General features: G+C 43.2%; 1 protein-coding gene across 2 annotated transcripts in view; it reads left to right on the top strand.

Moving 5' to 3' along the window:
- Window positions 1-2,592: 2,592 nt before the first annotated feature.
- The window catches only part of cuedc1b (CUE domain containing 1b), a 41,640-nt gene continuing 24,846 nt past the window's right edge, over window positions 2,593-19,386 (top strand). The window contains exon 1 of one of the 2 annotated variants that reach the window (XM_079514225.1): window positions 2,593-2,807. The gene's annotated coding sequence lies outside the window, so the exon portion shown is untranslated. The remainder of the gene's footprint in view (window positions 2,808-19,386) is intronic. The other variant, XM_079514224.1, reaches the window with a different exon arrangement.

Genomic DNA, 19,386 nt, shown 5'->3' with positions numbered 1-19,386 from the left:
TCATTGGCTGCTGTATTGACTACCTATCGTCCTGATTGGCTGCCTTGCCTCTATAGGCAACCAGACAACCTCTCAGCCAATGGGAAAGCATTGCAGCCAGCAAGTGTGTGTGTGTGTGTGTGCGTGTGTGTGCGTGCGTGCAGCTGGTAAAATATGACTGTCATTTTGGGCTTGTTTAATTGTTTTTTACATACACTCGAGTTTTCAAGTGTATGTATTGAGTTTTTTTGCTTATGTAATGTTCTTTACACCTGGGAAAAACTGAATCAATTCTCTTTGGATCTAATAGTAATCTCAGCAAGGCAGATGACTTCCTGGTTAGAGTGGGTGACAATATTATCACACAACCTACCTAGGTTCCTAGGCCCTTAAAACAAGGCTCCAGACTTCCCAAAACAAACTTGTCAGGCTCCTACTTGGCCTCACCCCCCGAACCCACCTCACCCCTGCCCACTTTGACAGGCTAGAATGGCTTAGGGTCGAAGACAGAGTACAGCATCTTGCAATGGGTCTGGTCCACAAGATTCGATACACCACCAAGATACCCATGTTATGTACCTGTCCAAATACTTCCTTAATGTTAACGAAGTCCACACCCACAACACCAGAGGGAGTGCAACAAACCATGTGCAACCCAGAATCGGCACAAACAAGGGACTAAATTATTTTCGCTCCTATGCCACCAAAATGTGAAACGCCCTACCAACAGTCATTAAGACATGCGAATCCCTTGACTCCTTCAAATCCACTCTCAAAGGGCACCTATGGACGGCTGCAATTCGAAACTGGCCCCCGTAAAATCTGAATCCCCCCCCCCCAGGTAGGCTATATAAAGTCTGTTTTCAGAGTGCTCTTAGTACATAGCCATGGCTGTAACTGTTTGTGTGTGCTGTGCTGTTGGAGCTCTCTCTCTCTCTCTCTCTCTCTCTCTCTCTCTCTCTCTCTCTCTCTCTCTCTCTCTCTCTCTCTCTCACACACACACACACACACACACACACACACACACACACACACACACACACATAGTGCAGCATAAGCAGACCTTTGATTGATTGATTGATTGATTGATTGAATGGATACTTTGTCTACAGTTTGCAAATTGCAATTAATACAGAGGTACGATTTACAATGATTGTTCATTAAGACACTTCAGTTTGGGATTAACCATTTATTGCAATGGTATTGCATTTAGTTTGGCGGTGAAATCATGTGATATTACAGATTACATGTGCAAACAGAATCTGAGATCACAAGAGCAGAGTAGAGAAGATACAGATATTTATACAAGAACAACATAACACCTTTCAATTGCATGCCATAGGCCTATAGGCAGCCTTATACCACATATCACATATATACCACAAATCATAAATCACATTATAATCACAGAATCAACCATTTACAGAACTAATTAACTTCTGGTGTTTAGCTTAGAGGCCTTTTTTAGGAGGAGCATTTTCAAATTGCGGGGCGGTATTGCAGTCGCTGTAGGCTACTATACTGTTGTGACAAAAAGAGAACTGAGCCAGAAGGTAAAGCTCTCTGTCTACCGAGAAATCTTCTTCCTACTGTTACATTATGGTCATGAAGTGTGTTGTGGGTCATGACCGAAAGAATAAGGTTGCGGACACAAGCGGCCAAAATGAGTTTTCTCACTCAGGCGGGTAGCTGGCATCTCCCTTAGAGATAGGGTGAGAAGTTCAGTCACGCATGAGAGACTCGGAGTAGAGTCGCTGCTACTTCGCTTGGAAAGGAGCCAGCTTGGTTCGGGCTGCGGGCATCTGCTTAAGGCTCATTCATAGTCTGGATTTTCGGTGGTGAGGTGACCACCGCTCCGGTGGTAAGGTGACCACCAGAGCTGAAATAACGTTGAGCGGTGGTGAGTAAAAACAGAGAGAAGGGCGGTGGCGGTGGTTTTCTCTTCACCGCGGCTCGTGACGCCATGTTGTAGTTCGGTGGTCACCTCACCACCGAAAACCCAGACTATGAATAACGCTTTAGAATGCCTCTCGAGCGTCTCCCCAGGGAGGTCCTCGATGCACGTCCCACTGGAAGGAGACCCCCGGGCAGACCAAGGATGAGATGGGAGGATTATATCTCCACAATGGCCTTGGATCATCCTCGGGATCTCCCAGAATTAAGTTAATAATTAATGTTTCTGTGAGTGTGAAGAGGGAAATGAGCTCTCTGGTGGAGCTGTTGCCTCCGCGACCCGACTACGGATAAGCAGTTGAAGATGAATGGATGGATGGATGGTCTGTGGCTGTGCAGAATCTGGATTGAGTGAGATGGGGGGGCGGGGTTGAGTTATGCTTACTTTACACTTGTCACTTACACTTTATTTAAGTGTAGGCCTAAGTGTCAATCGTAATCGTATAGTGTCAATTGTAATAAATCAATACGTTTAGTGACTTAAAAAACGTATTGATTTATTACGATTGACCCCCATATCATATTTCTTTTTACATTATTATTGGCTATTTTTTACATATTGTAGACCTACACTAGGATATATTATGTTAAACCAACATGGGTAACCCACTAACCCTGAAAATGCAACCGCTTCTTCTTGTGAAACGTCCTGTGTATTTCTCCCATCTGCCCACTAGGAAGCTGTATGGTTCTTTATTTGTGTTGATGAAAGCTGCAGGCCTCCGCATCTCCATCAAAAAAGCCTCAATGATGTCCATAGCGCTCTTCCATGTCCACAGAGGACTGGTTCTGTTCCACTGACTGAGCTGCGGGTTTCTTTCTTGGACAATTTGCAGAAGGAAATTCCGAAAACTGGACCTATCGATCCTTCACGAGTGAGTAACCATAAACGGTGACACAGTTTGCGCCTTTTGGTCGTGTTTTGATTTATCTTACTTGGGCTTGCTTGACTCTGAAAAGTGTTCTCTCTGCATTCTACTCTAGACATGCAACAAAGAAACGAATGCCACAACCAAGCTGAGCTGCTTGTGGTTCAGAAAGGAGGGTTTTGTTCAAGTTTTGGGGTATAATAAAGATGAGACTGAGATGAACCGAACAGGGCCCTATATTTGACAATCACTTCTCCCGTGCACGATCGAGCACCTTGTCTGTTTCTCTCAGGACAGGAGTCCTCAGGGCACATTTTTCAGTTAATTTTAGTTTATACCGATTTTCGTCGGACAAAAATGACATTGACGTAAATAATGTCAACTTTAGAAATGTGTCGACACTTTTTTTCCACTCGAAATCACGTCATTTTTGTTTAAAATACGTAATTTTTGTCGACCGACCGAGTATTAAAAAACCTTAACGTTTGTAGATAACGGAGCTGGACTGACCAAAGGCAACTATTTGCAGAAGAATGTTAGTGCTATTACTTGACATTTTTATATGCTACACGTCGTTAGCACGGCAGTTGCTTTTCATCTCATTGTTTGGGAAAACCTGAGATGGCTGTTAGCAGGTAAGCTAACTATTAGCTAGCTACTATAGCGGCTAGTACTCAATCACGCGAGGGTGTCGCTTGCCAACAAGAACAGATCCGCAAGTTATCAGATGTTGTTGTTGGGCTTGTAGGTCTATTCTTTTGACATGCGACACCGCCGTACTAGGGCGTATATAAACTAGGCTTAAACCAGTGGTCCAACACCGCGGACGCAGGGGAGGTCAGGTCAGACATTTTCCTTGTTCGTTCATGTTAAAAACAAACGGATTAACAGCTGTAAACACCCAAAAACATTATGGAAAAAGCATTTTTATGCAGTGTTTTTCCACAGTAGACCTGGACTCCTGGAAGTAACCCCTGGGGTACTTGAGGGCCAAAATGGGAAATGCCTTAGTTTATTTATTTTACTATTCAATAATAATACAGTGTTGAGCGACTATTCCAACAATAGGTTTTAATGTCACCACGTACTATGCATCTATTTGTCATGTTGCTACAATTTAAATCAAGTCATCTTTTCATAATCAGGGATTTTTATTTTATGTACTAATTTGTGGGTCCATATGACCTGGGAAAAAAAACAGCACTGTGGCCTTGTAGTTAGATATGGTCTACCCGGGAACTCGCAGGGTTCAATCCTTGGCTGCCTCATATCAAAGACTATGAAAAATGGTTCCCAATGCCTACCTGCTTGGCATCAAGGGTTGGATTGGGATCACTGCCACATATTGGCATCATGTCCATCCATGGGTGTAGGGGGGTTAGGAGCTGCTATAACATATTTTATCTTTGTATTTTTGCCTCCTCTCCAATATGTCAGTCTGTCTAAGCACAGACAGCTGCAATACCGGTAACTGTCAGATAAACATCAGTGTGTCCCTGGCTGGCTGTGTCCGTGTCCCTGGGTCTGAGCACGGAAATAGCATATTATCACCATCAAGTGTCACTGTTGTGCAGCCTCACACACACACACACACACACACAGAGGCCACAGAGGAGAGCTTGTACAGTACGTACAGCACCACTCACTTGAGACAGGTCTGATTTTTTTTCCTACTGCCCAGTGATAGTGGGTGTGTTTCACAAATATTTGTCTTGCGCTACTAGCTTCATTTCTTTTCAGATAATTGTCGGCCTGGTGACAACTTTTAAGCAAATTGTCTGCTCACTTCCAAGAATGACTATTGCTTAGAAGATGTAGGCCTAATTATTAACCAGCGTTTAATATATGGATTGCTATCCGCTGCTAGTGCCTAGCGCCCAGCGCCCCAGAACTGCTCTAGCATCAGTTGAATTCCCTGACCAGTGAACACCAAAATAGATCTAGAACAGATAAGCTCTACTGAAGACAAACTGACTGTCTGTGCAAGTAGAGGTGACAGATAGCCAACCAGATGACAGATAGCCAACCAGATTTACCAGCATTTGAGTGGGAAGTTGTTATTTTACCAACTGGCTAGATTGTGACTCAAAGGACATACAAACAAAATCCAAACAATCTCACAAGGTACATATGTTTTGTGTTGCGCTATTCATTTGGTGGAATTTTGGCATTTTTCAAACTAGGGTTGTAAGCATGCATGTAGTTTTCCTGAAAATGTTTACATATATGTCATATGATATGTTCTTCATGTGATAAACTCATACCCACGTCACTACTTTAATCTCAGACATCACAGAGCATGTCCGCCTGTGTGTGGGTCATAGCATGGTGTATTATTAAATCTGTTGCGTTCATTCCATTAACACTGCATCATTGTCCTCCATAAGGCCTGAAACCTGTTCGTCCACAATGTCAGCAACATTATCATTCATCTATAGCTCTCGGACAAAGCCGCTAATCACAGAGGAAACATGATGGAGTGACCCAGGGTCGGAGGGTCCAATCTTTTCTTTCATCAACACTTGTTCTTGCCAGCTGGAGCCACTCCCTCCTCTTCAGAGCAGTCCCGAGTTTGCATATGTCTCTTGTAGGGGCGCTGGGAAAAGGGCTGATAGCATAGCGGGGCCTATCTGGACACCACCAACTGCCCACACACACTCTTCCTCTCACCTTGTGCAGCAAGCCAGCAATCGATACACATGTGAGATGTGACGCCTCATGGGAATGTGTGTTCATAATATGGTTGGTTTGATAGGCAAAGTCAAACACTGCTACATCTACTCTAGGGCCTTTTCACTCAATGCAATGTGATTTGCTCTGTGCATCTACCACAGAACTTTCAATAAAGCTCTGTAACCATGGGAGGGAAAACATCATGTGGTTGCCAGTCATTGAAATTCTAGACAGCCATAGTATCATTTGCCTAGATTTCCCTCCCCCTTGTGTTTCTCTCTGGTCTGATGCAACAGTTCAAAATAGGATTCTGATGCATTTGATACAGACCTGTATTTTTCAAAGTGCACTGTGCACATTTGTGGAAATTCATATCAAAGGCTCAGCTAAATAGAATCCTTTTTGTTGAAGCATTGGAATGACCTCACCAATTGGATGATGAACAAAGTGAAGTATCTCAGTGAGTTGTGTTGATGTGTGTGTTGTAGCTCCTCACTCACTCAGGGTGGAATGAAGAAACGACTCTAGCCTATTTCCCTTGCGTGGCACATGGCTCAGGATGGAAGGGCCTGCTACTATCATCATTGTGTCATTAGTTTTATAGCCTGTGTTCTGAGAGATGCAGCAGGCACACACAGCCGTCAGCCGCACACATTGTGGGCCCTCATTTATCAATGTAACATTAGAAACCAACTTAAATTCGAGCCCGAGTATCATGTTACGACGGGGCTTGTGTGTGATTTATCTGGCCAATTATAGCAAAAGAATGGACTATCTTGATCAATCTGGCGGCTGCAATCGATCGTCATTTATATAACGACGCCTTGGGCTTAAATATTCTCGAAACGTATGGAAAGCCAATAAGAAAGAGCAACATGGAAAGTTTCCCCCGCCTCACATCTCCACTTCCACACACAGTGTGTGTGTGTGTGTGTGTGTGTGTGTGTGTGTGTGTGTGTGTGTGTGTGTGTGTGTGTGTGTGTGTGTGTGTGTGTGTGTGTGTGTGTGTGTGTGTGTGTGTGTGTGTGTGTGTGTGTGTGTGTGTGTGTGTGTGTGTGTGTGTGTGTGTGTGTGTGTGTGTGTGTGTGTGTGTGTGTGTGTGAGAGAGAGAGCTGTGAAAACTGCAGTCCTACAGTGTTTACCATGTGTTCTGTGACCGTATAATCGTTGTCAAATAGTACAGGAATGACACTAATCACATCGTCACCATTTGTGTATTTAGTAGAAGCTCGACCCACCTGCGCCTTTCAACTCAAAACCTCATCCTGTCCCACAGATGCTATACCCACCTCTTTAAGGAGTTCTGGGGGACCATCCATACAGTTCTGTTTTGCAAAATAACCGTGACACCACATTTATTTGAGTTAGCCTGGCAAGGCAGTCGTAATTGAATTATGGAGTGATTCGTGACAAACATTAAGGATGGTGTGTGTGGTGTCGTGGGATGGTTGCCTATCTCTGATCTCCTTGATTGATTGAAAATGTTATTAACAGTTTGCAGAATTACAGTACATTTCAAGCACAAACTCAATACAAAGGCTGTTAACTGTGAGTGGACGACCCAATTAAGCATTACACTTGTTTACAACAGGGTCCACCATGTTCAATTCATCAAAACATTAAGAGACGTACAAATAGACACTTCTATATAGACAAAGAACAGTACAGGAATTCATCATAATGGAGGTAAAAAGGGAAAAGAAACATATACAGTGAGGGGAAAAGGGGGGGGGGGGGATTCAGATTTTACGGGGGCCAGTTTCGAATTGCAGCCATCCGTAGGTGCCCTTTGAGAGCGGAGATGCTGAGGTAGCCTGGCATCCAGACTGAAAATGTTGGACTTCGGCCTATGCAGAGACTGAGAAATCAAAAAATGATCCTGGCTGTCCATACAACGGTGAAAAGCAGAAATAATGTTCTGATATTTTCTCATACACTCTGCCTATGGGCCGAAGTCCAGATTGATTGACCCCTCTATCACACGGAACTATGTTTTTTGTGTCCATATCACTACGCCCAAAAAATAGTTCCATGTGATAGAGGGGTCAAAGTTGAACGAAAGTTGCGCTAATATTTTAGAAATGGGTCAACAATACAAATTACGTGATTTTTGTGAATTAATTTACCTTTACTGCGTGGCCCCAGTGCCCCCCACAAAATGACCGGAACTACTTAATATTGACCAAAACCAGAGCAGAATTCCCAACACAGGACTCGGGCAATCAATTAATACAGTTGCAACCACTATATTAATGGCAAGTATTTCATACAGCTTAAGTTAAAAAAATCTGAACTATCCCTTTAAAGCACCTGCGTTGGTCACAGATATGGAGCGTCAGGTTTCTATCCTTAACCCTGCTTGCACATAACTCCAAAGGACGTTGCTACTGTATCTACATTTGTGTTAGATATACATTTTGGAGTGGATATTAGCGTTTTCAGAATGCCCGTAAGATTGTTAGACTGTGCTGCACCGCATGTGTACGATCAAAAACGTCCTGGAGACCTGACGTGAGTTTTGAGTGGGACGTACGCTCGAGTAAGTCAAAGTGACGATGGAATGATAAATCCCGAAAGTCACCGTGATCTCGGCATGTGCCCGTTTTTCAGTCTGAGCAAGTTTGATAAATGAGGGCCATTATGCTTCCAGGAAGACAGGAAGAGGCCGGGTGGAGAAGAGGGAAAGGCTTTGAGGTTTTCATTGACATACCCCCTTGAACCCGCTCCTGCTGTCTAGTGTCTGTCACCTTCTCCATATTTCTTTTATCTCCCCCTGCTCGGAAGGTCCTCATGCTGGAAGATTACGGGCCGTCAGAGTAGTAACAGCCCAGGTTTGGTTTCATGTGGTCATTAGGGTTTGTCTCTTGTAATAGACAACAAATTGGTTCAGTAGTGTAGAGTAACATGACCCCACTTCAATTTGTGATTTTATTTTGCTCCACAATGACCTGGAATATTGGCATATAGTAGTTGGACATTAGAACCAGTGTTATGTTTGCTATTGCTTGTTTGGACCATACTGCGTGCCCAAAATCTGCAGTCATGTGGAATCCCACTTCATTTTAAATATAAAAATAAATCTTGTTTGCTTTAATCGAATTGACGACATGATTTTAATTTATTTGCATTTATATTTTATTATTAGTATAGTGATTCTTCCAGTCTCAAACTTCAGAAGTCTGTTTGCAGTGAGTGTACTCATTTACACACACACACACACACACACACACCACAATGATGGAACACTGTTATGCATTACAGATTACAACGATGTGGTACACTTTCAAGGCAGTAAGGCACCATGCAGGATCAGACACTTCAATGCAGCCAGGAGGAGTTGGGGATAAAATCAGTAAACATCTGGCACCCAGATTGCTGCTCTACCACCCACCCAAACCACTGAAAAATGAAATGAAAGAATGAATGCTGATTTACTTTAATGCCGTGTTCCCACCAGACCAGTGACAGTCCGAGCAGTCTGTTCTTTCCTCATCCTGAAATTCAGATAAAATTGTTTAATTATTATCCAAAGCTTTTAGCCTTGACTCATGCTCAAGTATTCCAAGTAAAACAAGAGAGACTAAAATGCATATGCAGCCCCTTGTTGTGGCACCCGGAAGAAAATACAGATGCAAATGGTCATTACACACTGCCCATGTAATTGAAATGAGCACCCAAACCTGTTTTCCTGTTTTAAAATGCATGCACAGAGTGCATGGTTTTATTTTTGTTGGCACGGACGGTGGGAGAAGGAATGCTGGCTGATATAGGGCCAGATCACTGAAACAGATTGGTACACAATGGCTCATTTGAAGCGGCATGTGGGGATCTGTGTTGTGTTGAGATGTCAAATAATGTGGTCACTGAGCTCAGCTGGAGTACTGTACCTGATTTCATATGGAAGATGAGCTCATTTGTGGCACTCACCTTCAGCTGAGCTTGTCTGTGAAGAAAGATCACCACGACGACGCGTGGATGCACAAGATTGAGTCAAATTCTCGTGTGCATGTACTGTAGTGAACATGCCGTACCAAATGAACAGAGTTTGATTGTTTATTATTATTATTATTATTATTATTATATTATTCACTGGCTGCTTTCACTGCAGATGTAGCTTCCAACGTGTAGAAATCAAATCATATATTTACTTTTGGGTAGTGTAAAATGGTAAATGGTGCATTTATATAGCGCCTTTATCCAAGGCGCTTTACATAGATTGTGCATCAATTCACCCATTCACACACACATTCATACACCGATGGCGGAAGAAACCATGCAAGGCACTAGCCAGCACATCGGGAGCAATTTGGGGTTCAGTGTCTTGCTCAAGGACACTTCGACACTAACTCTGGGGGAGCCCGGGTTCGAACAGGCAACCTTGCGGTTACCATCCAGCCACTCTACCCCTGAGCCACCGCCGCCTGTACTTTGTATTTCCTTCAACGTAATGAAAACACCAATGTGCCATATATTGTTGGGTAGGAATTTGATACTTTCCCCACATATGTCTTTAAAAAATGACTGGAGAGTACTGATAAGCAAACTCATGCAGCCCTACATGAGTTTACTGAAATGTGACATGGTTCAGGTTCTACATCAGTGATTTAGCCATTCCTAATGATGCGTTTGTTCCAGGATGTGTCCATTTATCCATTGTTTTAACTAACCCCACATGCCAGGCTACACTATCGACTATTTACACAAATATATTTTATTTAGGTCTGTATTCAGATAAAACTAAATCGTACCTCCAGAGCATCTAGCTTCATGCCATCAGTGAGAACTCTGGTAGCAGACATTTTGACGGAGTGCATGGCAGCCGCTCCGTCAATCAGTTGGCGCTGACAGACACGTCTGCTTGACCCCAGTGACCTTGCTGCATTGACTGGTGGCAGGATATCTCATATAGAGTTGTCCCGATACCACAGAGTACGAGTACAAGTACTTGATTTTTAGTACTCGCCGATACCGAGTACCGATACGAGTACTTTATTTTTGTTGAGTAACCACTTATTTCACCCCCTTTTTCTCATAGATACAGATGGATCTCCGATCTACACTTGTCGGTTGTCATGCTTGTAGATCGGCTGTTTTTGGCCATTTGCTGCAGTGTTGGGTCAGACTTGCTCCCGTTGCATTCGTTCAGCCTAGTGTCAAGTGGATGTTTGGTACTCAAAGTATCAGGGCCGGTTCCGAGTACGAGTACTTGAGGGTAATCGGTTACTCGGCCCGAGTAACCGATACCAGTATCGGTATCGGAAATAACTCTAATCTCATAGCAATTTTGTGCTTTAGGCTAATACAAGGTTTGCGTCTTAACATTTAACAGAGAAACATAGCTTACATATTTTCATCCCTATATGGATTAACATTTACAATTAGGAAAATTGATTAGTGGAAGTCTGTTGGATGGCTTGCTGTTAGGGTAATTGCCTTGGTTCTTAAAGCATTGGTTCTCAAAGTGGGGCCTGGGGACTCCCAGTGGTCCTTTGGGAGCTTCCGGGGGGGTCCCCAACAAGAGTAGTTAAAATAGCATCACAATTATTATTATTTGTTTTAATTTTTATCCCACGATTTTGTAACCCATTTTTCACCCCTGTGTCAATTATCTAATGTGATCCTGGGCTCTACACACCCTCCGCCAACCTGGGGAGAGCAACGGACTTGAACTCATGCTTCCTTCATGCATGAGTGTCCAAGTTGCTCCTTTCCCTGGTTGGACGTAGCGCGTGGAAGGAACACGTTATTCCAACCAGTTCCTTTCCCCTCCATCAGATTAGAGACCAGGATTACTGCATGTTTTTTGTGAGGGTACCTACCCTCACAAAAAAATCACAATCATTTTAACCGCTTTAACGTTTCATACTTCAAAAATAGCATGTCTACAAGCTTATGCTATTTTTCTAAAATCTTGAAATTTGTGATTTTCTTTTTACAACTTGGCCACAAGCTGTCAAGAATCAGACAGACCAGTAGTAGCGATCTGTCTATTTCTAGTAGCAACGTTTTCATCACCCTGGCCTATAAATATAAGCCAATGGGAAGCAGGAAGCTAGACCCCTTGTTTATAAACCGCTTCCATCACTGCCAAGGATTCGGCATTGATGTCACCGTTATGTCCACACGGGCAGATGAAACGATGCAGTCTACCATTCATTGTCAATGGAAGTCGGCAACGTGAAGCTACGAAGCATGCTATGACGCATGAAGCTGCCACAAATCATGCTGTAATGCGATGTTTTGCATCGTTGCATCTGCCCGTGTGAACGCACCATTATGCTGCTGCAACACGGAAGTAGCACGGACCAGAAGCTGTGATGACACTGTTATGCTGCTCACATAACGATATATATTAATAGCAGCCAGTTATTGCCTGTCTGCCAGTCAACTTCTGTGTTCCTGCGTCTCGGTACCATTGATGCACGACTACCATGGTTTTGAGCACGGCATGCTTCGCTAAAGTAGACGACCAGTTCTGCTGGTGTTTCCACCGGTTAACACACCGGCATTCTGAAGACCGCTATCCCGACGCACCGCCATTCCGACTCGGCGCATTGCTAACCCTGTTCCTAACCCTAACCGCACACAGAAACCACGTAGTCTCTCTGTCCCCTTTTCCACCTCAGCTGTTGTAACCTCGCTGAATTGCGCTGCTCGGCCTGAATGTTTATATCAGGCTGAGAAGGAAATGTCGTGTTGTTTCTTGTTTACCTCTCCAGCATCAGTCGACCATTGTTTTTTATAATTCCTTAAAGAAATGATGACAACTAAACCCTGTCCAGTGTCCACCTGGACGAAACACCGGGAAAAGACACTCTACTCTCCCTTGTGTTTCCGTCAGACACAGATGCACTTGTTTGTTTGCTTTATATTGTAGGGTAGCCAAGCCGTAAATTACATTTAATTTCTTGTTTAACTCAAATCTTTTCTTCTGGGGTTCCCTGGAACAACATATTTTCAGATGGTGGTCTGTGGCCAAATAATCAATTTGGCTGGTCCTTGACAGGAAAAAGTTTGTGAACCAAGACCACGCCTAATACTAGGTTTACTACTAGTTTCATGGAAGCACAGAGACCATGACGGTCACTTCAAGCATGACTAAGATCCCTTGTTGTATCCATCCTATCTCCTCCCATTGCCACGGTTCCCATGGCAGGGGTCCCGTGGCAATGCTAAAAAGCCTGAACGCTGGGCTACATCTTCTACTTTGGAGATGGCCAGACATGACGGAAGTCACGGAACTACTGCATGTGATTTATTACACCACTTTGCTATCACTGGTTCTTGGCTCCACTCCTCTATCCCTCCCGTCCTCCTCCTGCCAAGGTGTTGTGTTTGGCGCTGGATACATGTCATGAGCAATGTGTCAATTATGCCGCATCAGTGACTGGTACATTTCCCTTTTTATCATTCATAACAGGCATTTTTACATTTCAATCTGTGCCTGATGAGGGTAGATGATCCTTTAATTAGAATGTTTCCTTTTGACAGATCTGCACTTGATTATAATTACTATAAGAAATTAGGTTTGCTACTAAAGTTTGCTGAAACGATGGATTGTCAAACCCTTCTAAATATCCCTCTTCCACCCAAAGCATATGTATTTAGTCTTTTTGAGCGCCAACAACTCCTATATTTTCATTATGGCGTCTGCAAGAAGCAGTACATGGCCATTGATAAGTGTTTTGTTCATTGTCTTAATAACTTTAGACCATGAGCTGTTATGTACCAGGGAATTATACTTTTAACCCATTTAGACTGTAGGACATGTGGAAACGTCATAACTAATCCAACCGATGGATGCGCTCGTCCTAGCACATTTTCATTGATATCAAACGAGAGAAACTTATTCAGATTTTTTTTTCTTTTTTTGGGGGGTTGCACCATACTCCTTACGGCCAAGCTACACCAGGCTTTTCTCGCGCGTTTACCCTAAACGCATGGCCCGCGTGTGTGTTTTTTAAAATAGGACTGGACCTAAATTAAACGCACGCGCGGGAGAAAACGCACGAGAAAAGCCTGGTGTAGCGTAGCAGTTACTCCTTTCCAAACTCCTCTTCGCGCATGCGTGTTCACTCAGAAAGAATGCCTCGTATCTCCTAATCTAGGGAGCTCTCCGTGGTGTTGACCAGATGGATATAGTAAGCTCTTATTTTCTGACTTCAACATGCCTCTCGTTCAAAATATGAACGCGAGGGATTGTTCAGCAACTTTATCGTAATGATCCGGAACGGACATGCGGGATGCTTACAGAGTAAAAGCGGCTATATCTGCACGGCACCCCGAGCTGTTATTTTGAAAGAAATCCTGACGCTGATTGTGTTAATCAAGGAACTCTGCTCTCTTACACAGGCAATTTTCATCCATGTGCAGACGGGCTCCAATTTGTATTTGATTAAGCCTTTCTTTTTTAGAGACATCAAATGGTGCTTTGGAATGAAACATGTGGAATGTAAAAAAAACACCCCTGGTCTCTCTCGGTTCTGATTTTGTTCAGGAAGTCTGTCTTCCTGTTACGTGACCTCATTCAGTTTCCTGCTCTTATAATTGAGGGTCTTTGGCACCAAAACCTGATCCATTATTGAATCAACATTTGGTCTGTAGGCCTAATTGCTTCTCAGCGGACTACCAGATTAAAGTTTCAGATGGAAAATATTCATTGATCATCAGTGACAAGTTATGAAATTTAATAAATTCTCAGAATGGAACAATGGTCTCGTAACGCTGGGTAGGTGAGAATACCGTAAATAGGTTTTCAATGTAATGAGTCCCGGGATGGTCTTTTAGATGAGTCCCAGGGACATTTTACGAGTCCCACTTCAACGACGTTAGGAGTCATATTTTGCCATTTTTGCAGCATTTAACTCATTTCATTTTATATGGTTATAGTGTGGTTATATTCATGTAGACAACAGAAGAAATGATTATTATAACTAAAGCTAGCAAAATAAACTAGAATAAAAAACAGTACAGTAGTGCATCCCGTGGATGCAGAGGTCATTGTTTTATTGTGTCCCTTACTGCATCCCAAAACTGTGTTTTGGGATGCAAAATGCACCCTATTTTATTCTCTGTATGGTAAGGTTTGTTTACCTCTTGCACTTCAAACCAATGTGGTCTAAATCAAAGTATCTTTTTTTTATTTGTTAGTTGTTAGACTTTAGCATCCGCTTGACATCTAGCTGTAACATAGAAAGAAGTAGGCTAATGCAGTCCTCCAGTCCTTTTGAAACAGTATTTTTTGTTAGCGTTGCAAGCTGTCAAAGCAAGATGAGAGTGAATCGGGTCCGTTTGATCTGTCTGGGCAGTCGGTGTGTGATCCCTTTGCCCCATGGACTAACATTGCAGATCTGAGGGACCTCCTGGTCTGACTCCACTCACTTGGAAACTGGATATAGCGTGCAAGCTAGAGTTTTATATTGAGGGGAAAAAAAGCGTTGGTACAATGAATAAAGCAAACGGACGGCGTGAGTGAGGAAAAAATGGGTCAGTGGAATTGCTGTGTTGAGTAGTCGACCACCAACATTTGAGGTTGATCGGCTGTTTGGTTCATGATTTTTGGCATTTACGGCTAATCGGTATGAATAATCAAAAACCTGTGATGCCTTTTTTAAAATGTACAAGTCCAAAGATCACATGTACCTGGTACTGATCTTGCCTAGGGCCAGAAACGCCACTGCAACAAAGACTTGGGGTTGCTCTAGTCTAGTCTACTACATGCATAGTCCTATAATAAAGGTTTTCAGATGGGGGATAAAGCCTCATTGAGTGGACACAGCTTTATTTAAAAGTCTGCAGTGGTGAATGCAAATCGGGGAAACAGCCGAAACACTGATGATATAATAATAACACCCTGGCTGGGTTTGATTCCGGCCTCAGGACTTCAGTACAGTAGTGTGTCATCCAACATCCTGTGTTAATAAAGTAAAAATGATATTAAAAAATAGGCCAAGCTACGTTTGAAAGAGAGCCAGCACTGTGTTATACATTTAATACATGTTTTAATTTTGCTGCTACATAGCAGTAGATCGACTGTCTCCACCAAAACTGTTAAATAACAACACCAAGTGCTTGGAATGTCCTATGCGTTTGTCCTGTTTATCTGAGCTTGGATGAAGTTTACACTGATACGATGGAAATTACTTGTACTACATGAGCAGTTCGTATCCTGTGTAGTTTCGTACTGCCAGAACACTTCATACCAAGCCGGCATTTCAAAATGGTGTTGTTATCCGAGAGCTTGTAACATCTGGCTGTCCTGCTTGCTTGGCCTGCAGCCAGGCCGCCATATAGGATCCCTGTTATAATTCACATCATGTGTGTGGCAGTGGGATTCTGAGGGCTCTTTCCACATAGCCCTTGAACGGGCCTGGGCAAACCCATCTGTTCGTGTGCTTGTGCATGCTGCTCGTGCACGCAAAGTGCCTGGTATGTCATACGTTGCTGAAGCTGCCACGCACGCTGTTGTAGATTTTGCCCTGTGACATAGGCAGTAGGCACCAGCTGCAAATAGGCTTTTATAGGCTCATGTGCCCAGATGGCTTCGTGTCCTACTAGCCCTGCCAGGCAGTTGTGGTGCTGTTTATCATTATTGTTACTCAGTAAGGGGAGAGAGTATAGGGGGAGGGGAGCCTGACTGGAGGTCTTGGTTTGCCTGCCCCCTTTTTGAGGACGAGTGGGGCCTCTCTCACTCCAAATGGTCATTCAGTAGAAGAGAAAGACAGGCCAGAACCGAGTGCTAGTGTATTGAATGGCATACACGTTTACATAGAGCCCAGTCGTTTTGTTTTAGGGTTGGACAAGATATGAGTGCTGGATCATTAGTTGTAATTAGAAACAATGACGTAGTCATATATGTCAGGTGAAACAAGTGCTCTCCATTGTGCATCTGTCCCTTTTTCTTTTCTTTTTCCTAACATTTACTTATTTTTTGGTAACGTATGTTTCTCTGTCACAACCTCACGGCCGTTGTTTTCGTTCGTTTGCAACGTTCTTTTGTTGGTGGTTTTGTTATGGCTGTCCTGATCTACAGTTGGCTCATAACATTAGCCGCCTGTTGTCAGCCGCTCCGCGTTGACGTGTGGTGTGGTGTGGTGTGGTTGCAGAGACTTCGCGGTGCCCGTGTCATAGCTTAGGAGTAGAGATGCTCCGATAACCGGCCACCGATCGGAGCGAATATCGGCCGATACGGCCGATATTCACTCCGATCGGTGATCGGCAATTTACTCTATGTGATCGGCAATTTACCCTATATGTGATCGGCAATTTACCCTATCTAGAGAAACCCATCTTTTACACTATTTAAGTGGTATAAATGTCAATCGGATATATAGTGTAATGTCATTTTGCATTTTTGTGACGGGCCTAAACATTCTTTGACGTGGGTTTTGACATAATTATAATACATTTGGAAATATTCAAATTTGCCTCTTACGCACAAGATCGGCCAACAATCGGTGATCGGGATCGACCCCAAAAAACCTGATCGGAGCATCCCTACTTATGGGGCAGTCAATCATGACTAGGTCGCTAATAATAACGGGCCTAGTAATTCTGTTTAGCTGTCATGTGGTGTTAATTAAATACTCCTGCTAAACCTAAGGCTACATCTACACTGAGGTGTTGTCTACATTGGAGTTTTAGCAGCACAAAAGGTGTAATCTTCGTCCATACCCCATCCTGAAAACCCAGATCATGACTATACATACAAGACTAGACATTACATTTGACAGCATTTTGACATCACCCCATGAAACCGTAGGCGTAGATCACTCAACGTTGTATAATGTAATTAATAAAATAATTGTCCCCTATCTGTTGATGTCGGGCAGCTTCAGGACCCATCTGTGGGTCAGGAACCCACAAATGTGTCCTGACCCAGTGTTTGAGAAAGGGTGGTGTAGGGGCTCTCCTCAACTCTGAATAATGTGATGTAGCAGAGATCAGCCCAGGAGATTATTGTGTCACACCTGTGATGGCCCCAGTTGGAACGCTGGAGCCAGGTTGCCATGGGGAGAGACGTGTGGAATCTGAATTACGTTGGGAGCAAGGGACTGGTTTAATGAGTAGCATGAGATTTCCAACAAGATACCACCAGTCAGACCTTTCCTGGCCCTTTTTTATTTTTGGTATGGACGACTACGTTATTGTTGTTTTTCCTATCGTAACTATTTAACTCGTTTTCTCTTTCAGATTGATTGCTGTCCAGATTCTGATATTTTCCTCTTAGTTGGAATCATGGAATAGTTCCTGTAATATTACACTTGCACATTGCTGCATTTTTGGCCCTGAATATTGGAACGAATTTCGGAGCCACCGCTTTTCCGAAAAAGAACCAGTCTGCGAGGACCCGTCTAATCTGAAAAACGCAGCAGTATGCAAACGCCTTGAAGCATTATTCATTGGCTCCATACACCTCAGTTTAGTAACCAAAAGAGAAGTGTCTATTTTCCCTGAAAGCACCATTGAGGTTAATTTATCTCTTAGTTGGTTTATACGCATATTATTTGTGAAGCCAGAGCCTTAACCTTTCTTCAAGGGTCTGCATGTTTTTTCTTTGTTGGCTGGGCTGTAGTGGTAAGCAAGCAGATGCACACATGTACAGTACTACACACACGCACACACACACGCACGCACGCACGCACGCACGCACGCACAGAGGACAGAGAGAGAGCCCTGGATTCCATGCTAGTTTCTTAGTTCTGGTTCTTAGGTGCAGATTAATATGATGTTGGGAAGACGTCTTTCTGAGTCCCGGGCCAGGGAGGGCACAGTTGTACTGTACATAGTACATACCACGACATGCGTATGTGTAGGACATTCATTCAATGTCGGGGAACTATCTAAAAGCCTCTGAGGACGCGAACAACTGAATGCCGTTGACCTTGTACAGCCATATTGGGGGGGAAATACACCAAGACAATTCATTGTTTTTTCTATTACTCACCCCATGAAGCCTTGAATTCAGGGAGATTTATTTTGTCTTTGTCGCATTCCTGATCCTATATTCCAATATTTGATTAACTAGTAAATAGGAGACCAAGGCAAAAATGTACAAAACATTATCTCAACTCCAAATAACAACTCTCACAGTGTAATGAATCACTGGGGGGGACTTCTACTTCTACTAGACATTGTAAGCAAATGTTTTAAATATATGTCCTCCTATTCAAATAGAGGGTATGCGCATGCTTAAAGTGAATGGCACATCGAGTGGCAAATCGAGTGGCAAAGCAACATGCAAAGTGAGTTTAACATTGTTTAATGTTGTTTAATGCAATCAGATATGACATTTCTGTGTGGATGTATGGGCTGTCAAGGCCAGAAAGTAGTTTTTAGCCACTCAGTAGGCGTTCCTGCATAACTTCCTGGTTTGATGATGATGAATACATGGCTTCATGGGGTGAGTAAATTATAGGAAAAAAGGCATTTTGTGGGGGAACGTTTTCCTTAGGCCATTTAGAGGTTCTGACGTCAAATGGCAAAATATTGTGAGTCATTACCATGTCTTGTTAGAATGGTATGTTCACTGCAAACCTCTGCAGCATGTTTGCGAACGTAAGTAAACATCTCCTAAAATAAGACCGTACAATTTACTGACTTCCGTTCGAGTGCAGCATGTTTGCTTTAAGTGCAGCTCCACGTTTTTACAGGGATTCAAACTGCCGGTTGGGAGATGGCCAGAAAGAAACATGTTTACCTTTTATGGAAATGAGAGACTATTTGTGACCAGATTTGACTGAGAGAATGCCATCGCGCAAATTACAACTTTTCACCAGAGGAGAAACACTTTTTTTTTTCTTTTTTTCCAAAATGAGTTAATATCACAGGCAGACTCTTCACATACTAGAGCATGTCTGAAATAAGTGTCAGAGCTGAAATCGACATGTAAATATGAAATAAATGCCCAAAC

This window comes from Electrona antarctica (genome assembly GCF_951216825.1).
Source record: "Electrona antarctica genome assembly, chromosome: 11".
NCBI classification, from domain to species: domain Eukaryota; kingdom Metazoa; phylum Chordata; class Actinopteri; order Myctophiformes; family Myctophidae; genus Electrona; species Electrona antarctica.
This window is presented reverse-complemented; position numbering and strand designations above follow the sequence as displayed.